The following is a 14,793-nucleotide window of genomic DNA, read 5'->3' as shown; positions in this document are numbered from 1 at the left end:
TCAAATAACCCTGATCTACAGAAAATTTCTCAGCCATTAAAATTATGAAATGAAGCAATGTAATTATGAAGGTCAATCCCATGTACTGTCAAAATGTTTGTACTATTTATGATTACTTATGTTAAAATGTTGTATCACTATATCCCAATTAGTTTGCTAGCCTTATATCGTCACTTGCTGGGTTTAAATAGGGAACCATACAAGGGTGTACTACAAAATATGCTTTCTTCTTCAACCGTATCACTTGATCTTCACATGCTTAAAATTACTTACTAATAAATGGTCAAGTGTATTCTTGCATATCTGTAAGACTTCATCTGTAACATTAATCAGTCAACATTTGCAACATTTCCCTTTCTATTTGTCTGAAGACATTTGGATTTTGTTTTACTACAACTTCCAGAATCTCTCTTCTGGCAGAGTGCAAATCCTTTGCTAATATGACCATCCTACTTGGAAGTCTCCCAAAAATATCAGAACCAGAGACGTCCAGTTCAAAATGTCATTCACATGAAGGCAACTTTCTGTTTGAGTTACATTCACATATCCATGTTGCTTCCAATTCTGGAATTTTGTTTTGAGTGTTTGTGCATTTGCATAGATACATTCAATTCTGGACTTTGATATTTTAGATGTCAACCACTGTTTGTTTAATAACAGCTACGATTTTTAAAGAAAAAATCATGCAGGGAACATGGTCTTCAATGGCTGGGCAAGTATTTATTTCCTCTCTCAAATTGTTCTTTGAGAAAGTGGTGGTGAGCTAACTTCTTGGAACAGCTGCAGTCCATTTGGCTTAGGTACACCTACTATCTGGGAGGGAGAGAATTCCAGGATTTTTACACAGCGGCACTAAATGGACAGTGATATATTTCCAAGTCAGGAAGGTGTGTGGATTGGAGAGGTACTTGCCGAAGACAACATTCTCAGGTATCTGACCTTGTCCTTCATGATGGCAGAGAGCATGCATTTGGAAGATGCTGTCTAAAGAGCCTTGGCGAATTTCTGTAGTGTATTTGTCAATGCTAACCGCTGCTACTGAGCATCAGTGATGGAGGAAGTGAATGCTTGTGGATGTGGTGTCAAGAAAGCTGCTTTGCCCTGGATGAATCAAACTTCGTAAATATTGTAAGAGCTGCACTCAGCCAGACAAGTGGTAAGTATTCAATCACATTCCTGACTTGTGCCTTGTGTTGGAGAGGATTTGGGGAGTCAGGAAAAGTGTCACTTGCTGCCAGGATTCCTGTCTCTGACCTGCTCTTGTAGCCCCAGCAATTCTATGGCTGATTCAGTTCAGTTTCTGGTCAATGGTAACCCCAAGGATGTTGACAGTGGGAGTATCAGTGATGCTAATGCCAGTGAAAGTCAATGACTGATGGCTAGGTTCTCTCTTGTTGGAGATGTTGTTGCCTCACACTTGTAGGTCAGCCAATAGGTCCAGCTCATACATACGGTCATGGACTGCTTCTGAGTCGTCATGATTGGTGTTGAATATTAAACCATCAGGAATGAACAAACCAACTTCTGATCTTATAATAGAGGGAAAGTCATTGATGAAACAGCTGTAGGAGAAAAACTCTAAATTAATACATGATTAAAAGGATGAGAGAGAAAAACAACGTAGAGGAGGGCATATGAGATTGACGGGGAAGTGGGGCAAGAGGGAAATTAGTAAAACTTGGTGGCTTGAAAAAATTTTCACACTCTAGCTAAGCCAGAGAATGGAAGAACATCGGCCAATAAACTCCAGTAAGGGGATATGTCAAATCAGCATTTTTAAAAATCTTGCCGATTCTCCTTTTTAATTCAAAAGAAATGGCAGGAATAGCATTTTGAATTAACATTTCTGTTGCTATAGAAGCTGAACAATAGTAATTACATGCTTCAAATACAGGCTGTCAGTCTGTAGCAGCATTCCATTAATGTTTCAGCAATTTGGACAGTGGGATTTGGGGAATGTACGGTGGAATAGCACAGACAAACAATTCCACCCCTAAATGTTACTGCAAGGTACGTGGTGATCAGAACTAAAACAGTGACTAATCTCAGAAAAGAGGAAGGAACATAGCTAGGATATGGGTTAGGTTTGAGATTAAGGACTGCAGAACCTCATGTGGGAAATGGGCAGAAGTCACACAGAATTAGTAAGGTATTTTGCTAAAGATTACCAAGAGCTTCAGGTAGGATAGGGATAGTTAGGAGAATAAGGAAGTAACATTATAGATAAGGACAAGCTGCAAACTCCCATACCTTGCAAAACCAGCTGCTATATCACATGGTTATAGCTCACTGCTATATTGGTTTCAAATGGACAGAATCTTAGAGATTTGAATGATATGGGTTATACCAAGAAATGTAGTAGAATTGCATGAGGGGTCCAGTGAGGCCTCAGGTGTCAGCAACAAATTGCTGTACCTTTTAACTAAGTTGAGTACACTGAGGTGAGATTCTCAGCAGGCATGGTCAAATCGCCAATTAGACAGGATTGCTAACAACCTCATTTATAGCAGACCTTGCCTCAACAAATATGTGCCTTTACACTGTCCCAACCACCACAAGCAAATTGGACACCAAGAATTCTTAACATTATTCCCAACATTCTCAGTACCTGTTGACTTTAGCTTACCACATGTTCTAAAGGACATCATTTTGGACTCAAAAGCACCAAGTACTGCACCAGTCACATCCACTTGCATCTGGCATCTGCCATCCTCTAAAATGACATTCCAAAACACTTACAGTACACTGCTGCACTTCAATGTTGCACCTTGGGGCACAATGCCAACTATAATTGTAATGATGCAGCAAGATCTTTGTGTGCAATAAGACAGGCACACTCCAGTCAGTTCAGTTCACTTCAACTCTCAGCACTTACTCACAATGAGCCTACTCAGATGCTCACAGAATACTATCTTGCCATTTTGTTCCTTTCCCCCTCAGCCAGAGATACCAGGCTCATAGTACTGCCGTACTGCCATGCTATTTAGCGTAGAACAAATGCTTGGAAGCTTGTCATGGTTATCAGCTAGCCACAGTGACACAAAGGGAGACAGCCTTCAATCAGAGAGTCCTGGCACAGCAAGTCAAGGGTACCGCTGATTCTGGTGTGGGGCTTGGACTTGATCTGTCAGCCAATCAGACTCAGGATGCCCTCCTCATAAAAGGTCAGCAGGAGTTGAAAGTCTGGCAGCCCTACTGTGGGCTATTTTCCTCCTGGAATGAGAGGCAGGTATTAGGGAGATGGAAGTGGGTGCCACAGCTGTGAAGATGACCTGGGTGATGGTGATTAGACAAAGCAGAAGGCAAGCAGGATTTGAGGCATGAGGGGTTAGAGCAGTGAGAATGAACTTGGAAGATGTTGCAGGCAATAGTTTGAGTGGTAGAGCATGAGTTTTGGTGGGAGGTGCGTATTGTAGCTCAGATAGAGTGAGTGAGAGGCAATAGAGAGAAGGTAGTGATACTTGCACTGATGAAGTGGGCAACGTCATTCATCCTCATCCAACCCTTCTCTTCATTCCTCCAAATGGCGAGACTGCACAGAATATGGTGGCAAACCTGGAGATAGCATGGTCTGTGTCTTGGCTTCCACTGTCATGTCTAGGGTAAAAAAAAAAGAGGATATCCAACTCTGCACCACCCCATCTAAGGCCTCTATGCTCCTGTCTACAAAGCTGTACACTAATTTTCCCTTCTCTGCCTCATTCATGATAAACATCAGGAACTGTGCAGGGCAACTCCAGATCAACAGTGCTAGACCTACAACAGCATTTTAAAGATAGCACCAATGCCAGGGATACCAGATTATTCCAGGATATCCCAGTAATAATGAGGTGTTTTGGGTACATACAGTGGTAAGACAGGGCTACAAATCAGATGAAAGAGGGACCACACAGGTGATTTAGCAAGGAGTTTAGAAAGATGCAATGAGAAAGCTCGCTCGGCTTCATGGAGAGAACCCCACCTCCCCCCCAACCAAACATGACTCAATGAAACCAACACTTAGTCAAAGTAAGATTCAGCCCAATGACTCCAATAAAATAATAGACTGAAGATGCATCCAGACGTGTTGCAGCATGTGTGCAAATGGATGCAAGGAGCCCACTTGGACACAAGGATGACCCTGTCCACAAGTTCAAGGCCTTCCCTGAATTGGAAGTAGGAGAATCAAGGGGAAGGGAGGAGTTGCTGTAGAGTGAGCTCATCAGTCAGAAAAACTAAGCAAGTCTACTTCGATACAAGATCAGAAAACTAAGACTTCCTGTGCGAAGAACTTTTAAGATGCAGAAAAAGTGCTTCATGACCAGTTATCTAAGCTGACCAAGGTTCTAACTAATGTTATTTCCCCCTTCACCAATTAGCCCACCTATCCATCAAGTAGGATTCAGCTTTGACAAAGGGTCAGTTAGACTCGAAACATCAGCTCTTTTCTCTCCTGACAGATGCTGCTAGACCTGCTGAGAGTTTCCAGCGTTTTCTCTTTTGGTAGTAGCACTCCCAGCAGGACGGACACAAATAAGGGTGCTCATGAAAAATATCTGCATCTCCAAATCCTGGAAAATGCATGAGAAATTATAATGACAGGTAATGAGGTGGGTGCATGTTTCATACAGTTACTGTGACAGTGAAACTGTATGTTCACAATGCCAGAATTGTACTTTTGTGGTGCTTTACCCTTTTGTTTATTCCTATCACATATGTCAGATCTCACAGATAACCACTTAATGCAAGTAAAACCCAGTGCCCATCATCAGACTGCACTGGATCATCTAGAAAGGTCTCCACACATTTCTTTGTGTGTGGATTTCAACAGTAGAGCCCAGAGAATTGATGGAACTAATCTCTGCTTCCCTGGGTTGGGAGAGAAGGTTTTCTTCTCAATAAACAATTGGCAGAGGTTTCTGTTTCTGAACGCTGCCTAGCGCCTCCAACTGAAGCTGTGAGAAAATGTCAGGTTAGTCTTACACCCGGCTGAACCAACACCCTCCCACTCAATATCTCTTCACTGAGGGCTCAAAAGGTGATTGTGTATTTTTCAATTTAACTGAGAATGCAGGCACATCAAGAAATAGAGAGAGGGGTCAAGTTTTAACGCCCTTATGTGGCAATAACAGTCATCAACATGGCAAAAATTATAGGTGTAGTCCATGGTGCTATTGCATCAGAATATCAACACTGCAGTACCTACAGTGACGCAATTACAATGAAAAAAAAGAATATTCGACCACTGAAAATATAATGTTCTTTCTAGATTTGATGACTAAAATAACGTACTTATTGAAAAGATGCACCTCTTTGCTTACAAACTATTTTAATTATAACCTGCTTAGGTTGAAGGGAAGCTTGAATGCCAAGAATCAGGACTTTGGTGAAATGTTTTGATGGAACTAATTTAAACACAAAACACTAGACCCTACAGAAATCCTCATGTCTTATATAATGTATTGCAGCCCTGCTTTGATAAATTTATTGGAAATAAAAAAGTGAACTTTAATTAATACCAGTGGAGAAAAAGTGATGCAGGATCATAAGGCATTAAATATTTTCAATTTATTATACATCATCAACCGCACTCCCCCAAAAAACTCAAGAAAATAATAAATTGTTACTGGTGCATTTGTAAACTTTGAATTTCAACTACAGAATGTAAGAGTGAAACATTGAATACAAGGAAATAAAGTAATACTCCACGTTCAGTCAGTCGCAGCTAATTTTACCAGGTAATTGAGTCACTCAGCCAATAATAGAAAAGTTAAAATAGCGAAGCCAATCGAAGTGAAATTTTCAGCAGGAATTTCTGTCTCAGCAAATCAGGTAAAGCTCCTCACAAATAACTTGCTTATCAGCCAGTCACAAGAGAGGTTCTGCAGACAGCCTAGTTTCAACCAATGGGATGGGAGGGTAGGCATATACATGATGATGCAGCACAACAAGGAAGTCTATCACAAGTGAGCTGGCAGCTTGCCAAGATCGAGACAGAGAGAACAAGGTAAACAACTTTCTAACGCCAGGCTCTGTGACATTTACTCTATTGGTATACTGAAATAGAGCTCCCTAGTCATCAGTAGTCTTTAATCACACTTCATTCAGACAGTCCACCATGAACCTAAATATTCTTCGCACATTACCTCGCAATGCGACAGACACGAGCGCTGCGCTATCATAGTCTAACATCCTCGACAACCAACGAAGCGGGCCCTAGAGCCGAGAACAACAGTAATCCTTTCTAAAATTGAAAATTATAGGTTAAGCAGAAATTACACTATAAACTTACAGCTGATAGGGATTTCCACTGGAAGACACAATAATGTACCCTTCGCAGGACCTAAATATCCGATGTGGAGCTACCTGGGGCAAGAACTACATTTTTTAATGTGATTCCATTGCCAATTGCTGCTGCGCAATGCCTTCTTCCTTTATGAATGCTCTGCTTTTCTTGGCGAATCGTCCTGCGTGGAATATTCCAGAAATCATCCATATTAACCCTTTCAGCATAATCTTCTCTTCCTTGCCTCTGGGAGAAATCACAGTCCGTTCTCATCTTGCTTTACATAATCACTGCATACTACAACAACCTACCCACACATTGAGAAATTCAGGTGCGCTTTTCATCAGTATATGGAATCCTTTTCCTAGAGTCAATCGTGTAAACACTTTTCTTCCCAGCACTTTCCTCTCCTTTTCTATCTATCTATCGATGTCTCTGCCTATACTTCTGATGCAGTAATGCTGCCTCTTGCAGACCTATCGGCACAGCTCTGTGACGCAGCAAGAATTTCTCTAGCCTGCTCCCTGTGTCAAGCTGTGGAACTTCAATCTTTCCAACCCCTACTAGTTGCCAGCACAGACCAGGCCATTCGGACATTAACACGTGCATTCTGCGCATCGCTTACTCTGTCCTTGTGAGATAGCCACTTGAAGCAGTTTTCAAAACTATACCGCAATACACCATTAACTCTTTGAATACTGAACCTGTATTTTTATATACACACGCATACAAACAAAACAAATTTTGTTAGCTTCTTAAATCGAGAACTAAAATAACTTTTTAAAAGTACATTTTTTGCTTTCTTAACCTTCCAAACCATAATGGTCAGACAGTATGACAAATAACATTCAGAAGTTGTGCAGCCAACAAATGATTTCATAAAAATCCTTCCCCCCTATTCCATCTCCCAGAGTCTGTGTGCAGATTCTCCAATGCAATGAAGCTGGGCAGACAACAACAATTTTATGTAACAAGTAATATTCTCTACTCTGCATCTGTGAAGTGATAATCACCTTGCAAAGCCAAGAGCTGAATTATTATACTAAATAAAACAAGAATTTCTCACAAACAGAGAATCTCTCCGGAGATTACAGTATCAAGAATGTGTGCAGATTTCATCCTTGATCTCATAACAAATCCTCCTGCATTTTCGTGTTTTATATTACAGTACAGAATAAAAAGAATAGATCATTTCCTGATGCATTCCCAAAATAAGCACTGTAACCTTCTGGTTTAGTTACAATGTAAGTGACAATATAAGTTACACAATGGCCTTTTTCCACATCAGCTTGATTGAGCTACCTCAATTTAATTTCTGTTCTCCATTGCTGAATAAAGCAAACCAAAATTCAAGTTCTCCGTCAACGTCTTTCCACTAAACAATTTTGAAAATTTAAGTGACTCAAATTTGATCAATTCTACCTCGCAAAAATGATCCGGCACATGTTTTAAGCAGCATTTTGTTTGCCTGGGATTCCTTTTGCCAGGAAATTCTATCGTTTGCTAAAATTCACTGCTATCAATACAGAAGGCTAAGCAGAATCTAGTACAACTGGACATACATTAAGCTACAGGCAAAATCTGTTGATCATTGGTAAACAGTAACTATCAAAGTAATTTTCCAAGACATCCAAGCTTATTCTAAGTTATCTACAGTTGCCTCTAGTTATACAGTATATCTACAGTAAATGATTGGAATTATTTTTTTCATACCTTCAGGATGATACCAGAATATCAATACCAAAAACGACATGTATGTTTTACAATGAAAAACACTACTGGCAAATTTGCCAGAAAACAACTGCATGATATGTCACATACACTTTTCTAAATGCAATCAGTTCTCACTCATCAGAAATGCTGAGCTGATATATAGTAGAAATTAATCTACCAAAACACCAAAATCCCAATCAGTAAAGCATCTTATTTACAGTAGCTTAAGAACCATAGAAGCACCACCTTTCAGATTTCAAAGTTAAATGCTCGGTGTTTAACAGTACACATATTATACAAAGCCAACTGACTGTATATAAATTATAGATGCACATATAAGTGAGAATTGGTGCTTCATAAGGATTTGTGTTGGCACCAATGTTCCCACCTTATTTAGGCAATAAGGCTTCAGGAATCAGAAGCCAAATTTCAACTTGATAGGTGTCATAATTACAACACATTTGTTAATCCAACAGGAATTCAGGCAAAACTGCTTTATCTTGAGACAGGGTCAAACCAATTAGATATGATGGAGGTGAATGTCATACATACATTTATTGGGGAAGTAGATATAAACATATGAAGGAGAAAGAAAAAACAGGACATGCTGCTAGAGTTATATAAAGAAGGAGATTCCTATGAATAATAAACACTGACATGCACTTGTTGGGCCTATGGTCTATTTCCGTGCTGTAGTTACACATGCCAGAAATGCCAGTTCTTTAGCCATGGTCTGATACAACTATAACTATGGAGATCAGAGGAGACACAAACTGTCCCTTTGATTTACATCTGTGACTGAAATACATCAACTCAACTCTAGACATTTAATATCTTTTTAAGATGCTGTCAATACAGAAGAACCTTGATTATCCAGCATTTGATTATCCGCATATTGGATAATCCGGCAAGATTGTAAGGTCCTGACGCTCGGCTAAACTATGTTATCCAACATTCGATTAGCCGAATGAAATAGTCCCCGCCTGTGTCCTTCGGATAATCAAGGTTCCTCTGTACGTTGGCCAAAAATGAACTACTAGAAGTAGCACAAATGTGAGAAATCTCATGCTTATTGACCTTAGTGATCAAATTAGTAAACTTGTTCAAAGTTATTCAGAGGTCAAATCTAAATGAAGTTAAAATAACTCAATAATGAGGGTAGGGCAAAAAGAAATGATTTTTAATGATCATCGAGCAAAGTTGAAACCAAAATTAAAATCACCAAAAGAAGGGATATAATAGAGGGGTAAATAGTTAGGACTATCCAATTACATGGTCTTCATAATCCTTGAAATAATGTCCAGCAATGCTTATTTGTGGAAGCCAATCTAAATATATATTCATTCCATTCTTTCTTGCTCTTGCACTGGAAGCAGTTCAGTGTCTCTCCTGTTCCTGCGCTCTATTCACCAGCTTAACTAAGCACTGACAACAGTAATTGTGTGAGAGCAGCAATATAAAATAAGGGACAAAAATAGGAGGCCTATTTTGTGAAAATGAAAAGGCTTCTTGATAAAAGATTTTTGATGTTCTTTCACGAGATATAGGTGCTGCTGTTAATTTGTTGTCAGTCTCAAATTTCCCCAAAATACAGTGGCTTTCTGGGCCATTTTGGATGGCAGGTAAACAGTCAACTGCATCGATACAGATCTGGATCTGGAATTACATTTAGGTCAGACAGGTAAAAAAGGAAGATTTCTGAAAAAAACTGCACAGAGGCTAGTACCCCATCACCAAGTCGCCCTTTAATTACACGTGCACAGTACATGGGATCTGACCAGCCAGTTCAGAGCCACTCCCTAGAATAAGGTGACGCCCTGAATCTCTTGTTTTCTTTAAAATTTTAGTAAACAGTATAAAATACAGTTGACAATAAACAGAAAGCAGCAGTTCTCAAAAAAAAAACTATATACAGGGGTAAAGAACAGCAAAGTCATACCCCAAACCCCACTGTTCAACCAGTTTTCTGGGAGAAGAGGACAAACTTCAAATCCTACAATCCCTCATTTATATCCATCAACCAGGGTTCCCTGATTGGGGTTGTTAACCTGGATCAATCAAGAAACTCAGTCAATGAGAGCCTCCTGGCCCTCTTTCCAATCAGGGACAATTAGTAAATTAATTGTTTTTTTTTACAACAATGTTGTTTCATGGTAACCATTACTGACCGTAGTTTTTAATTACAGATTCCATTTCATGAATTTAAGGTGGGATTTGAACCTATTCCCCAGGACTAATGACATACTGTTACACCACCAACTCCCCAATTGCAATGTAGCTGGATTTGACCGGCATGCATAATCCTCTTACAATTCACGCAAGCATTCAAACCAGCACCAATAAGTAAGCAAAAATCTATACACAAGCTGGGGAAGAATGAAAACACAGACTCGCATGGCCCTAAGTAAGCTTAAGAGGGGAAAAAGATAGATATAGAGTCATACAGTCATAGAGATGTACAGCATGGAAACAGATCCTTATTTTTCTGTACTATACAGGAACAGCTGCACAAAATAAAATTAAAGAAGGGAACAGAATAGCTGGTCTGACTGTGGGAAGGCAGTTTTGGGCCTGTTCCTCTGTCAGTAGTGCATCAATTACCCAATCCTCTCTACTGATGCCAGTTGATGCTTTCCTAATTATAGCTGAATTTGCTACATACTACACGATGAATTTTCACTACATATCAGGAAACAGGATAAGACAAATTCAGGGGCCTAAACTCACGCTGGGGAGAACTGCAGTTGGATGAAAACAGTTGCTCTTCGTAATTTTACATGGGGCGCTTGCTGAATTGGCACGGAAACAGAATCCCTGTTCAATTAGAAGAGATCTTCCAGTTTGAGGGGGAACACAAAAAGTATAACCGACTGAGACGGTACTTCAACAAAAAGGTGTCAGCCCACCAAATTATTTAAATGAAACTTTAAAAAAAAATAGATTTCAAAAAGATAAAACCGGCAGCCAAGGCCACCATTGTGTGTGGAAGAAGAATCCCTTTATAGTGTGGCTACTGCACCTCCAGCCAGGCAGATAGGATGTGTCTAGCCAACTGCTCAGAATGCTGGCACGTGCCACTAGATGCCCATCTCCAGGTGCAGAAAACAGCCAGGTCTCCCTTCTGGCCCTGATCCTATTTCTGCAAAAACCGTGGCCAGCCCTGGGGAGAATCAGGACCAGGGAACTATCAGACCCCATCCTTCTTACTTTCATACAATGAGACTGGAAAAATCCTGTCCCACATCTATTCTTGTGAGCAGATCTGCTCAATTTAAGATCTAACCTATACATCACCAAATAGAAGAGAGCTTTTATATTTTTAAATAAATAACACTGAATGAAGAACTGCAGGAATACAATTTCTGCAGATTATGATCCCAGACTTCTTTCAATTTTAATCAGACTGCAGTAAAATCAATTTATATTCTGACCCAGATCCAAACTCTCCATATTCTTACTGTCAAGATATCATTGCTTAATCTGTAAAACCTCATATCAGGCACTATTAAACTTGCAAAGTGGTATTCAACGGCAAATGCAGATAATTTGAGGTGGTGCAGTGTGGTAGGAAGAATAAAGAAGGTGATGCATCGCTTGGGTAAAAAGAGAGTGGAGTAGCAGGGGATCTAGGAGAACAGATAGAAACCACCGAATGGCAATGCAAGTTAATGTGACCACAGCTAAAGAGCAAAGTAAACATTGGGGTACGTTTCTAAAAGGACAGAATAGAAAAAGTCATGTTAATATGAAATAAGCACCTCAGACTAACTTCGGGGTCAGGGCACAGTTCAAGGCTAGAGGTTGAGTTGTTTAATACTCCTATTTCTTGGAGAATTTTGCAACCAAAAATCACATCTGTGCCTTGAATGCACATTTTTGGTATTGAATCCCTGATTGCAATTTTGCTCCAGTATCTGGGACTCTGTGCTAATCCTGACGTCAGCATGTAGTACTGATTTGACTCAGTGCCAATTTCAATATAAACACTGCAGCTTATGCCCTCACAGAGTTCAGTGTGCAACAGAAACACCTCATTACCTCAACCACTCCATCCACCTGCTGTACTTAAAAAAAAGAGATCACCAGCCATTGCTAAGTTGGTTATCTACAGGCTTCTGGTGAATCAGCAGAACTCTTGCAGTTCAAAACTCTGAAGTTGACAGGACAGGTGCAGCACATGGTTCTCATTTCAAGAGCACTGTTCAGACCACTGATCCCAATCATGGGTGCCTGTAGTTTCTATCAATCATCAGCTCAGTCATGGACATTGCACATAACTGAGAGGATAGACTAGAGACAGGATCTGCATGTGGAGACACTGGGCAAGAGTCAAATGCAGTTAGGGCAGGGACCAAAGATGCACTGGTACCAGTCTGCTGAATGTTAGAGTCTCACAAGAGTATGGTCAGAGAGGAGTGCAGAAGTTAATAGGCAAACTGCTTAAAAAGTGGGAAGAAGGAGGGCTCAGCAGGAAATCAACATCCACCCAGGATCTTCAAGGAACAAAAATCTCCCATCTTACCCTCAATGAGGGAGACTATGCACAACGCACCAGTCTCACAAAGGAAATGCTGACAGTGACCTATCAGATGAACCTGTGGCCTCACAGCAGGGCAAGAACAGCATTAGCAGTGTCTGTAAACATGATACTGAGCCACATAAGGAAGGCATCTAATGAAAATCTAGGTCAAAGAGATGGGTTTTAAATTAGACTCCTAAATAAAATAAATGAGGTGGAACTGGAGAGATTTAGATAGCAAATTCCACTCCTTAGGCCTGAGGTAGCTGATGGCACGGATACCAAATGGTGGAGTTACTGCAAACGTAGATGTTCAAGCGTAAGAACAAGAAGGAGCCCTCAAATTCCAAATCAAACTTCAAGTGAATCATGCCATATTGTATCGGAAAGTATATAAATAATCCAGTGCCTTGCCTTGATATTTGTCTTATGTATGTGTTTACCCATCATGGAGAGAATTCTATAGATTGACAATTTTGTTTCTGAATTGTATATCAATTCCTTCAAAACCGTTCATGCTGCAATTTATGCTCCACTTGAGCCTCCTCCCAACTTTCTTCCCTAAATCTATCACTGTAACCCTTAACTTACTTCACTTTCATGTGCTTGTCAAGCTTTCCCTTGTAAATTCTTCCTCGGTGGTAGCAAGTTCCAAATTGTCACTGTGCTTTGGGTGAGATTCTCTAATGGAATTTCTGGTGACTATCACATTAGAACATAGAACAGTACAGCACAGAACAGGCCCTTCGGCCCACGATGTTGTGCTGAGGATTATTATAACGTAAAATAAAATAACCTAACCTACAAACCCCTTAATTCACTGCTGTCCAGGTGCATGTCCAGCAGTTGCTTAAATGTCCCTAAAGTCTCTGCTTCCACTACCACCGCTGGCAAAGCATTCCATGCATTCACAACTATCTGCGTAAAGAACCTACCTCTTACATCTCCTCTATACCTTCCTCCTAATATCTTAAAACTACGACCTCTTGTACCAGTCAGTCCTGCCCTGGGGAAAGGTCTCTGGCTATTGACTCTATCCATGCCTCTCATTACCTTGTATACCTCAATCAGGTCACCTCTCTTCCTCCTTCTCTCTAGAGAGAAAAGTCCAAACTTAGTCAACCTTTCTTCATAAGACAAGCCTTCCAGTCCAGGCAGCTTCCAGTTAAACCTTCTTTGCACCCTCTCCAAAACCTCTGTATCTTTCCTATAGGGGGGGCGACCAGAACTGGACACAATATTCCATGATTTGGAGATGCCGGTGTTGGACTGGGGTGTACAAAGTTAAAAATCACACAATACCAGGTTATAGTTCAACAGGTTTAATTGGAAGCACACTAGCTTTCGGAGCGTCGCTCCTTCATCAGGTGGTAGTGGGACTACCACCTGATGAAGGAGCGATGCTCCGAAAGCAAGTGTGCTTCCAATTAAACCTGTTGGACTATAACTTGGTGTTGTGTGATTTTTAACTTTGCACAATATTCCAAGTGTGGTGTCACCAGGGATTTGTAGAGCTGTAGCAAAACCTCGCAGCTCTTAAACTCAATCCCCCGTTAATGAAAACCAAAACACCATATGCTTTCTTAACAACCCTATTCACTTGGGTAGCAACTTTGAAGGATCTATGTACTTGAACTCCAAGATCCCTCTATTCTTCCATACTACCAAAAATCCTCTCTTTAATCCCATATTCAGCATTCAAGTTTGACTTTCCAAAATGCGTCACTTCGCATGTATCCATCTGCCATTTTTCAGCCCAGCTCTGCATCCTGTCTATGTCACGCTGCAGCCTGCGATAGCACTCGATACTATCAACGGCAGCTCCAACCTTTGTGTCATCTGCAAATTTACTAACCCACCCCTCAATCTCCTTATCCAAGTCATTTATAAAAACTACAAAGAGCGGAGGCTCAAGAACAGAGCCCTGCGGGACACCATTTACCACTGACCTCCAGGCAGAGTACTTTCCATTTACAACCACTCTCTGCCTTCTGTCAGTCAACCAATTCAGAATCCAGATAGCCAAATCTCTCTGTATCCCATACCTCCTAACTTTATGAATGAGCTTACCATGGGGAACCTTATTAAATGCTTTGTTGAATCCACATACACCACATCCACTGCTCAACCTATCTTGTCACCTCCTCAAAGAACTCAATAAGATTAGTTAGGCATGATCTGCCCCTCACAAAACCATGCTGACTGCCTTTAATCACGCTATGCCTTTCCAAATAGTCATAAATCCTATCCCTCAGAATTCTTTCCAAAACCTTGCTGACCACAGACCTAAGACTGA

At 40.6% G+C, this 14,793-nt stretch overlaps 1 long non-coding RNA gene across 9 annotated transcripts in view; it reads right to left on the bottom strand.

Annotated features, from left to right (window-relative positions):
• The window catches only part of LOC140467326 (uncharacterized), a 94,992-nt gene that overhangs the window by 40,082 nt on the left and 40,117 nt on the right, over nt 1-14,793 (bottom strand). For 6 of the 9 annotated variants that reach the window (XR_011955415.1, XR_011955409.1, XR_011955418.1 and 3 more), the window contains one exon: nt 3,466-3,597. The exons of 2 other annotated variants lie outside the window; for them this stretch is intronic. This is a non-coding gene — a long non-coding RNA (uncharacterized lncRNA). Of the gene's footprint in view, nt 1-3,461; nt 3,598-14,793 lie in introns of all 9 variants that reach the window. One more of the 9 variants, XR_011955414.1, reaches the window with a different exon arrangement.

The sequence above is a fragment of the Chiloscyllium punctatum genome, chromosome 45, assembly GCF_047496795.1.
Source record: "Chiloscyllium punctatum isolate Juve2018m chromosome 45, sChiPun1.3, whole genome shotgun sequence".
Taxonomy (NCBI): Eukaryota; Metazoa; Chordata; class Chondrichthyes; order Orectolobiformes; family Hemiscylliidae; genus Chiloscyllium; species Chiloscyllium punctatum.
Note: the sequence above shows the minus strand (reverse complement) of the source record. Positions and strands in the feature narration are given on the sequence as shown.